General features: G+C 32.8%; 1 long non-coding RNA gene across 1 annotated transcript; it reads right to left on the reverse strand.

Annotated features, from left to right (window-relative positions):
• Positions 1 to 2858: 2858 nt before the first annotated feature.
• LOC143061176 (uncharacterized) lies at positions 2859 to 8266 on the reverse strand. The gene is made up of 3 exons (XR_012974352.1): positions 8142 to 8266; positions 3736 to 3828; positions 2859 to 2941 (listed from the first exon to the last, which is right to left on the reverse strand). It is a non-coding gene; the product is annotated as an uncharacterized LOC143061176 (long non-coding RNA).
• Between the last annotated feature and the right edge of the window lie 2920 nt (positions 8267 to 11186).

Genomic DNA, 11186 nt, shown 5'->3' on the forward strand with positions numbered 1-11186 from the left:
TATGTGCTTTTAGAACTGTGTTTTGATTTCCTTGATTCATAGCCCGGATTTGTTTTAACCTTTTCATTATCCAGAACTCTATTAACCGCTTCATAATCCACATTTGTTCCATTTGATTCAATAGCATAATTTGTTTCAACAGATTCAAAATCCAGATTTATTCTAACTGATTCGTTATCCAGATTATTTTTAATTGATTCATAATCCAGATTTTTTTCAACTGATTCATAATCTAGTTTTGGTGTAAATGATTCAGGATATACTTTTGATTTCATTGATTTATTTAGTTTGATTGATTTAGCTTTTTGGTTTAATTTTATTGATATAGTTGATTCAGATTTGATTGATTGATTTGATTCTGATTTGTTTGATGGATTTAATTTGATTGTTTCAGTATCAAAAGGACAGTTTATAGAGTTGACACTCTGATCAATGTTTGTAGAACAGTTTATAGAGTTGACGCTCTGATCATTGTTTGTAGGACAGTTTATAGAGTTAACGCTCTGATCTTGTTCTATAGGACAGTTTATAGAGTTGACGCTATGATCTTGTTCTATAGGACAGTTTATAGAGTTGACGCTCTGATCTTGTTCTATAGGACAGTTTATAGAGTTGACGCTCTGATCTTTGTTAGTAGGACAGTTTATAGAGTTGACGCTCTGATCTTGATCTATAGGACAGTTTATAGAGTTGACGCTCTGATCTTGTTCGATAGGACAGTTTATAGAGTTGACGCTCTGATCTTGTTCTATAGGACAGTTTATAGAGTTGACGCTCTGATCTTGTTCTATAGGACAGTTTATAGAGTTGACGCTCTGATCTTTGTTAGTAGGACAGTTTATAGAGTTGACACTCTGATCTTGATCTATAGGACAGTTTATAGAGTTGACGCTCTGATCTTGTTCTATAGGACAGTTTATAGAGTTGACACTCTGATCTTTGTTAGTAGGACAGTTTATAGAGTTGACGCTCTGATCTTGTTCTATAGGACAGTTTATAGAGTTGACGCTCTGATCTTGTTGTATAGGACAGTTTAAAGAGTTGACGCTCTGATCATTATGTATAGGACAGTTTTGAGAGATGACGCTCTGATCATTATTGATAGGACAGTTTTGAGAGATGACGCTCTGATCATTATGTATCAGACAGTTTAGAGAGGTGCCGCTCTGATTGACCGTGGAGATGAGGTTCTTGTCATCAGTCTGCTTAACTCTTCTCTCTCTCATTCTATCTCTTTTCTCTCTCCTTTTTGTCAAATCACTTTTGTTTTTACCTCTACGTGGCATTGTCTAAAAAATAAAACAAAAACCAAAGTCAAAAACCTTGACATCAACTATTAGAGAATTAGAATGAATAAAATAGAGTAAAATTCCTGGAATATCAATTCATTGTATAATCTAACAAGCAAAAAAATAATGCCATAGGAAAATTCACCAAGCATACCTTTGTAACAATCATAGCCAAGGTTTTGTGTGTTAAAGGAACACTTTTACCTGTAATAGTTTAATTTTTAGACATTGTAAATTGGATGTAAAGTTGTCTAATTGGCAATAGTACCACATTTTCATATGTCTTTGAGCTATGGGATACAGAGTACAGACAGGAGAAAGGAACCTTTATTAAACATACAAAAATTCTGTATTTGGTACTAAGCATGTGATAAAATAACATCAATATTCAGTGTGAATTTCAGATATCATTTGATTGATGGATTTAGTTTTATTGTTTCAGTAGAAATTATTAATTCAGTATTATTTGGACACTTTATTATCATTAGTATCATCTCCTTAAATGCAACTTTTTAACAACAGAAAGCAATAAATACTTAGATAAAAAATTCACGAACCATTGTAATATTCTTAAGTTCAGGGAACTTATGAGTACATCTGAACAACCTAAGCTATGAAAATTTGTGCAATTTTATTAGAGTTATGAATGATCAAGCGGTTTATCAGAATAAAGTATATATAAATAGAATAGACACCATAGAAGTAACTTCAAGACTATCTTCAAAGAATTGTATAGCAAATCCATCAAGATGTAAACATAAATATCAATTCACATGATACACAGCAAGCACATGGTGCAAGTAAATTGACAATTTTTCTAGGTTTGATTTCATGTCATAATATTAATAAATGAAAATGTATGTAATCGTTTTTTATGTTTTTAAGATTATTTACAAATTAATATCAAAACTGACTGCTAACAATGAGTATTTCACAATTTCACTTTTAGAAAGTTTTGAAACAAACAGATAATTGTATTTGAATTTTTGTCAACTATATTACTAAATCAAATGTTCCTTCAACATCTGAAAAAGCTGTATTAACTTACCACAACTATATCAGTTCTTGATACAAATAATCTTTTATAGTTGGATTCAAATGTAAGCAAAAACCTCTGTCACTCCAACAAGTTAGAACTGAAGAAATACCTGTAAAAATAGGTGTTATCGTTACACAGTACTTTACTTTATCATGTTTTATCTTTTTCTAATTTTATTATTTTCAACCAAGATTTTTAAAAAATCAATTAACTTTTATTTGATTTTTTTCTTTTTTTTAACATCTATAACAATTACTGTTTAAAACATGAGACTCACTAGTACTTGAGCCTGTACCACACACCTAAAAATAAAATCTGCTAATGAGGACCTTTAAATTAAATTTCTGGGTTGCTTGAACTTACATGACATATGGTGAGTTTATGCACCCATATTTTTTATAACCAATTTTCAAATTATAAGGATGAAATTTCTTTAGTTAACATGGTCATGGACCAGATATGGGGGTTAAGTGCTTTGAAATCTTAATAAGCTTACCACAATGTTAACTATATGTTACAAAATGAAGGTAGCCAGCTTTACTTTCAGCTTCAAATGTAGTCAAAATATAGTCAAGAGCCTTTGCCACTCCAACAACACAAACTGATGAAATACCTGTAAATAGTATTAAAACATGTAGCAGTGTTAACAGCAACATAACATGTTTATCATTTTTTACATTGATGTATAAACCAAATCTTTTATTACATAGCCTTAACATAACTTGAGATAAAAACAAATATATTGTATTCCTGGCTTTAGTTCAATGGCTTATTCCGAATTATTTTAACACAAAATCATAACAATTACTGTATAAAACAAGAGTACACACGCTGGTGTATCTCGCCTGCATTATTCAATGTAATTTCAAATTTTTCAGGACAAAATTATGGTCCTTAAATATTTGCTAAGATAATCAGTTTTTCCCCTTTTTTTTTGTTATGCTTAAAGATATTGATTTGATAATTGGTTAATAGTTTTATCATGACAAGTTGCAGATTTTGTTCTAGTCTGATGATTTTGTGCAGAGTTATGGTGCTTGGACTAAAGAAAATATACTGAAATAATCAGTTTTCACAATAATTTTTCATCTTGCTAGAAGATATTGATTTGATATTTGTTTAATATAGTGTACATATAGTTGTCAGTTTATTTTTCAATTTATTAGTTCATCTGGTATCTTTTTCCCCTCTTTTACATCATGTTTGATGTTTTAGCTCAAATTAGAATTTTGTTCCAAAAATTGAATTTTTAACCAGAAGTGGACTACAATGTATGTATTGCCATGCAATACTCACACAATGGATGTTATATCAAATTCTAGACAAACCCTATTTCGCTATTTTACAATCCAAAAAGGCAGAAGATATACCTTCAGTGCTTTCATATCTGAAAAAATATATTCTTACCAATGCTTACTATATATGTTCCAAAATCAAATAAACCAGCTTTAACGGTCAGCGTCAAATTTAATTGAAAACTGATGTCACTCAAAGTATTGCCTGCAAATAGAAGTGTTATCATTACAGTCAGTTGCCTGTATTTGGTTGAGGAGAACTAAAAAATATACAATTTTCAATTTATAAAGGGACTAAACTCTAGAACTGAACAGTTTAAGTGACGCCACCAAAATTCATACTAGATTTGTGTTTTGTGGTAATATGCATCATGTATAAGTTTGATAACATTTGGTTGAGGCAAACTCAGTGTTACAGCTAGATTTAACTTAAGTTAGAAAACAGAAACTTAAAATTTTGTAATTTTTACATTAATAAAGGGGCATAACTCTAAAACAGCTAATGTGACGCCACCAAAATTCAAACTTAGTCAAGCTTTTGCAAGGTGGCATAAAAATATATTTGTATTTTGACTCCCAATGACTAATTTTACGGTCCCAAGTTTAACAAAACATTTAAAATTCATTATCTATCTTGAACTATGTGTACACATACAATGTATGTCATGTACGTCAAAACATGACCTTGGGATTTACAAAATGTAAATGGATTGCAGAGTCATGAGAGATGATCAGATTATAGACATGTAACTAAATTTCCAGTAGCTGACTACTGTATTGATGTATGACATTATCTTTCAAAGAGCCTGTGTCGGTCACCTTGGTCAATGTGAATATTAAACAAAGGAAACAGATGGATTCTTGACAAAATTGTGTTTTGTTGATGTGTTTGTCATTTTTGTACATCTTTCTTTACTGAACATTCTTGCTGCTTACACTTATCTCTATCTATAATGAACTTGGCCCAGGAGTTTCAGTGGAAAATGTTAGTAAAAATTTACAAATTTAATGAAAATTGACTATAAAGGACAATAACTTTTTTGAGGGTCAATTGACTATTTTGGTTATGTTGACTTATCTTTAGGTCTTACTTTGCTGTACATTATTACTGTTTACAGTTTATCTCTATCTATTATAATATTCAAGATAATAACAAACTAGAGGCTCTCAAGAGCCTGTGTCGCTCACCTGTTAATGTGTTTACTGATGTCGACCATCTTCGTTGGTAGGCGGGGTCATTAGACACTTTTTTTTTAAATAGATACCCTAGTATTATGATTGTGGCCAAGTTTGGTTAAATTTGGCCAAGTCGTTTTAGAAAAGATTTTTATACAAGTTACAAAAATGACGAAAAGTTGTTCAATATTGACTATAAAGGGCAATAACTCCTTAAGGGGTCCTCTAACAATTTTGATCATGCTGACTTATTTGTAGATCTTTTTGCTGAACATTATTGCTGTTTACAGCTTATCTCTATCTATAATAGTATTCAAGATAATAACCAAAAACTGCAAAATTTCCTTAAAATCACCAATTTTAGGGCAGCAACCCAACAACAGGTTGTCCGATTCAACTCAAAATTTGTGAGGGGATATATCTTATTCTGATGGACATTTAAATCTTGAAAGATTTGCCCTAAATGTCTTAGTTTCAAAGATATAAAGCAAAAACTGCATTTTACCACTATGTTCTAATTTTAGCCATGTCGGCCATTTTGTTTGGCAGGCTGGGTCATCGGACACATTTTTTAAACTATAAACCACAATGATAATTGTGGCCAAGTTTGGTTAAATTTGGCAAAGTAGTTTTGGAGAAGAAGATTTTTAGAAAAGTTACAAAAAATGACGAAAAGTTGTTAAAAATTGGCTATAAAGGGCAATAACTCCTTAAGGGGTCAACTGACAATTTTAGTCATGTTTGACTTATTTGTAGGTCTTACTTTGCTGAACATTATTGCTGTTTACAGTTTATCTCTATCTATAATAGTATTCAAGATAATAACCAAAAACTGCAAAATTTCCTTAAAATAACCAATTCACAGGCAGCAACCCAACAACAGGTTGTCCTATTCGTCTGAAAATTTCAAAGCAGATAGATCTTGACCTGATCAACCATTTTACCCCATGTCAGATTTGCTCTAAATGCTTTGGTTTTTGAGTTATAAGCCAAAAACTGCATTTTACCCCTATGTTCTATTTTTAGCCATGGCGGCCATCTTGGTTGGTTTGACGGGTCACGCCACACATTTTTAAACTAGATACCCCAAGGATGATTGTGGCCAAGTTTGGTAGAATTTGGCCCAGTAGTTTCAGAGGAGAAGATTTTTGTAAAAGTTTACGGACGACGGACGACGGACGCAGGAGTACGGACGCCAAGTGATGAGAAAAGCTCACTTGACCTTTCAGGTCAGGTGAGCTAAAAACGGCAAAATTTCCTTAATATTACCAATGTAGGGGCAGCAACCTAACAACAGGTTGTCAGATCAATCTTAAAATTTCAGGGCAGATAGATCTTGGTCTGATAAACATTAAACCCAGTCAGATTTGCTCTAAATGCTTTTGTCTTTGAGTTATAAGCAAAAAACTGCATTTTACCCCTATGTTCTATTTTTAGCTGTGGCCGCCATCTGGGTTGGATTGCCGGATCACCAGACACATTTTTTAAACTAGTTACCCCAAAGATGATTGTGGCCAAGTTTGGATTAATTTGGCCCAGTAGTTTTAGAGGAGAAGATTTTTGTAAAAGATTACTAAGATTTATGACATGTACATGTATGAAAAATGGTAAAAAATTTACTATAAAGGGCAATGACTCCTAAAGGGGTCAACTGACCATTTCGGTCATGTTGACTTATTTGTAAATCTTACTTTGCTGAATATTATTGCTGTTTACAGTTTATCTCTATCTATAATAGTATATATTCAAGATAATAACCAAAAAAATCAAAATCCCTCTTGTAATGAAAAAATAAGTTACAATTCCATACGAGGCCAACGATTCAATGTTTCCTGCTATTTTAAAAACATTTATATCCATCATGTCCATGTCATCTGATTTCTTTTTAGGAGAACATAAAAATAAATGTTTGCAACAAACTCTGATTTGACAGACCCAAATTAAACATGCCAAATTTTGCAGAATGTCCCTTTTATTTTATTTGGAAAGTTCCGTCAAATTTTACTGAGTTTAATGCAAAAAATATATTTTATATTGCGATAAGAGGGTGGTTACAAATTAAGGATTAATTCCTGTAACGTGTTTTGTCATTTTTATTTCATGTGCAGCAGTCCATTATTCACTGTCATGACTGTATTTTTGTGAAATACGTATAAATTTCTACGTGCAAGACATGTTTAATTGTTAATTCATCGTGAAATGGCAATCTTATTTCATGTTCTTTTGTACATATACCCCCTTACTGTGCCTCCTTACAGGAGGCATATTACAGAGAAATCAGCTAAACATTTTAATATATTTCACTCTGAAATTCCAACTGAAAATATGAGATTGGTGTTTTGACGTCAATTTAAGGTAGGCGTCAAGGAAAAAAAGTATAAATATTAATAGCCTTTCTAGACGTCATAATGATTTGCATTTCTTCCGACAATCTAGTTCATGCCAAGTTAAAAATAAACAAAATCTATTATGTACTAACAGTAACAGGAATGAAAACAAACATAATTGTGTGATCATGTTTGTACAACTGTACAGGGTTCAAATCAGGTAATAATAGTTTTGACTGACTCAGACATACATGTACAGACCTATGGCAACTATAAAAGGTAAATTATAATTTCAGTGGCGGTGACCAGAAATAATTTATGAAATATCTGGTCAAATAATTTAGCCTCACAAAGGGTCTCATTTGGGTCTAAGCGTGACGTGGGATAGTTGATTTTTTTGTAAGCGTGACACGTGAAAGTCAAATTATTATGCTGTGAAATTGGTATTTAGCAAGTCGAGCGGGACACGGGAAATAACAAAACAATGAGAATTGCTTATGTAGTACATCATGTACATAGTATTCATGGTGTAAGCTGGATACAGGAATCTGACAAAACAGCAACTGGGTTTTGGGATCAAAACTCACAATGAGACAGGCACTTTTTTTCAATACAGATACATTGTAGTGCGACCTCCCAAATTAACGTTTAACCGGGCCGCATTTTTGCACCTGTACCAAGTCAGGAGCCTCTGGCCTTTGTTAGTCTTGTATTATTTTAACTTTTAGTTTCTTGTGTACAATTTGGAGTTTAGTATGGCGTTCACTATCACTGAACTAGTATATATTTGTTTGTGGGCCCGCTGAAGGACGACTCCAGGTACGGGAAATTATTTCTCGTTGCATTGAAGACCTGTCCGTGACCTTCTGCTGTTGCTCTATGGTCGGCTTGTTGTCTCTTCGGCACATTCCCCATTTCCATTCTCAAATTTATTGTGTTTATCCTTCTTTAGTGAAGTCATGTTTACAAATTATTTTGTCAAATTATGGCAAATTATGTGTACATGTATGTTTACCTGGTCAGTGACACTGTTGAACGACAAATGACGATACTCTCAGTCTGTTTTATTTAAATACGTGGTATATACCAGAAAATTCTATTCAAAACAACTCGAAGTCTACCATCCAACACTTTTCAATACCTAAATATCAATATCATGAACGAAAGAATCTCAAGTACAACATGCACCGGAAATGGTAAGAGGTGAGTTCGTACCTTGTGGTATCGGGATCGTTCGCCCTGATTACATGTTCGCCCTAGGTTCGTTCGCACTGAGTTTGTTCGCCCTGATAGTCCGTTCGCCCTGGGTTCGTTCGCAAACAGGTATTAGGGCGAACAGAAACTAGGGCGAACCAGAATCAGGGCGGACGGACCCAGATTCGTACCTTGTCTGGGTATGAGGTCCCGTTCGTACCTCTTCTATTTCGTACCTTATATTGAATGTCCTTTTGTCTTTTGTCTATCTTTATTGATGTTATAATTGCTGTTCCAGCTGAACAAATATTGTATAGCTATAAGGGAGTGGAAGTAGGTTAACATTATAAAAAGTAGAGAATGATGACAGAATAAAATATATGGTTAATGAGTAATATCACTTTACGCATAATTCTGAATATAAGAGGGGCGAAAACTCCAATTTTTGTTTATGCATCCTTTTAACCAAAATTTATAAGTAACCACAAGTTGCAACTAACAATTAAGTAAAAATAATTTGTTGATATCTTATAAGGTTATTGAAAAAGAGTGAAAATAAGCCAAAATCAAAATTTAGATTTTGACCTTGACCTTTGACCTTGACCTAATTTTCATTTTTTTGGACCAAGGATCTTAAATCAAAAGACCCTAGGTCTCTATCACTTATGGTTTACCAGTTAGAAATGCATATCACTTATATCATATACAAAAGGAGGGATAACTCTCATATGGAGTCTCCGGATAGCTTCGGTCAAAATTTAACAGAACATCCTGAGGATATAACGAGCAATTTGGTAAAATAAATTTGTCGTAATCTTTTACGGTTGCGAAGGAGTAGCGGCCACAAGAAAAACAGTGTTCAGGGAGATAACTCTTACAAGGTAAAGTTTTCTGTTACGCGGTGTCAGTTTCAGAAGCGTATTAACTGTTTGATATCATATACCATATATCTAAGCGACATCTTGGGAAACAAAAAAACAGTGAAGCAAAAAAAAGTTGGCGGAAGAAAAAAAAAAAAAAAAATAATAATAATAATAATAATAATCAGAACAAATTCAATAGGTCTTTCCACAAGAAAGGTGGAAAGACCTAATAATAATCAGAACAAACCCTATAGGTCTTTCAACCGAAAGGTTGAAAGACCTAATTAAAAACCAATTGTTCAAAGAACAATTGAAGGTCTTTCAACCAATAAGGATCTATTTTGATATGTAAATATTAAGATTCAGTTGAAAATGTCATTTGCTATGGCTTTATGATATAAAAATATGAATTTGGAGCAAAGGTCAAAATCTAGAACGTCAAAATAACCTATGACCTTGACCTCAATTTCAAGGTCATAAACCAAGGATCCCAAAACAACAGACCCTAGGTTTGTATTATGTATGGTTCATGAGTAATATCACTTTACGCATAATTCTAAATATAAGAGGGGCAAAAACTCCCATTTTTTGTCTATGCACCCTTCCAATCAAAATTTATAAGTTACGACATGTCGCAACTAACAATTTAGTAAAAATAATTTGTCGAAATCTTATAAAGTTAATGAAAATAAGTGAAAATAAGCCAAAATCAAAATTTAGAATTTGACCTTGACCTTTGACCTTGACCTTATTTTCATTTTTTTGGACCAAGGATCTTAAATCAAAAGACCCTAGGTCTCTATCACTTATGGTTTACCACCTAGAAATGCATATCACTTATATCATATATAAAAGGGGGGATAACTCTCATATGGAGTCTCCGGATAGCTTCGGTCAAAATGAAACAGAACATCCTGAGGATATAACGAGCAATTTTGAAAAATAAATTTGTCGGTTTCTTATACGGTTGCGAAGCCTTAGAGGACACAAGAAAAACAGTGTTCGGGGAGATAACTCTTACAAGGTAAAGGTTTTTGTTACGCGGTGTCAGTTTCAGAAGCGTATTAACTGTTCGATATCATATACCTTATATCTAAGCGACATCTTGTGAAACAAAAAAACAGCGAAGGAAAAAAAAGTTGGCGGAAGAAAAAAAAAAAAAATAATAATAATTAAAAACCAATTGTTCAGAGAACAATTGAAGGTCTTTCAACCAATAAGGATCTATTTAGATATGAAAATATTAAAATTCAGTTGAAAATGTCAGTTCCTATGGCTTAATGATGTATAAATATGAATTTTAAGCAAAGGTCAAAATCTAGAACGTCCAATTAACCTATGACCTTGACCTCAATTTCAAGGTCATAGACTAAACATCTCAAATAAAAAGACACTAGTTCCTTAATATGTATGGTTCATGAGTAAAATCACTTTACGCATAATTCTTAATATAAGAGGGGCAAAAACTCCCTTTTATTGTTTACGCACCCTCGTAACCAAAATTTATAAGTTATGACATGTCGCAACTAACAATTTAGTAAAAAAAAATTGTCGATATCTTATGAGGTTAATGAAAAAAGGTGAAAAAAAGCCAAAATCAAAATTAAGAATTTGACCTTGACCTTTGACCTTGACCTAATTTTCATTTTTTTGGACCAAGGATCTTAAATCAAAAGACCCGAGGTCTCTATCACTTATGGTTTACCAGTTAGAAATGCATATCACTTATATCATATATAAAAGGGGGGATAACTCTCATATGGAGTCTCCGGATAGCTTCGGTCAAAATGAAACAGAACATCCTGAGGATATAACGAGCAATTTGGAAAAATAAATTTGTCGGTTTCTTATACGGTTGCGAAGCCTTAGTGGCCACAAGAAAAACAGTGTTTGGGGAGATAACTCTTACAAGGTAAAGGTTTTTGTTACGCGGTGTCAGTTTCAGAAGCGTATCAACTGTTTCATATCATATACCATATATCTAAGCGACATCTTGCAAAACA

This window comes from Mytilus galloprovincialis, unplaced genomic scaffold, assembly GCF_965363235.1.
Source record: "Mytilus galloprovincialis unplaced genomic scaffold, xbMytGall1.hap1.1 HAP1_SCAFFOLD_242, whole genome shotgun sequence".
In the NCBI taxonomy this organism is placed as follows: domain Eukaryota; kingdom Metazoa; phylum Mollusca; class Bivalvia; order Mytilida; family Mytilidae; genus Mytilus; species Mytilus galloprovincialis.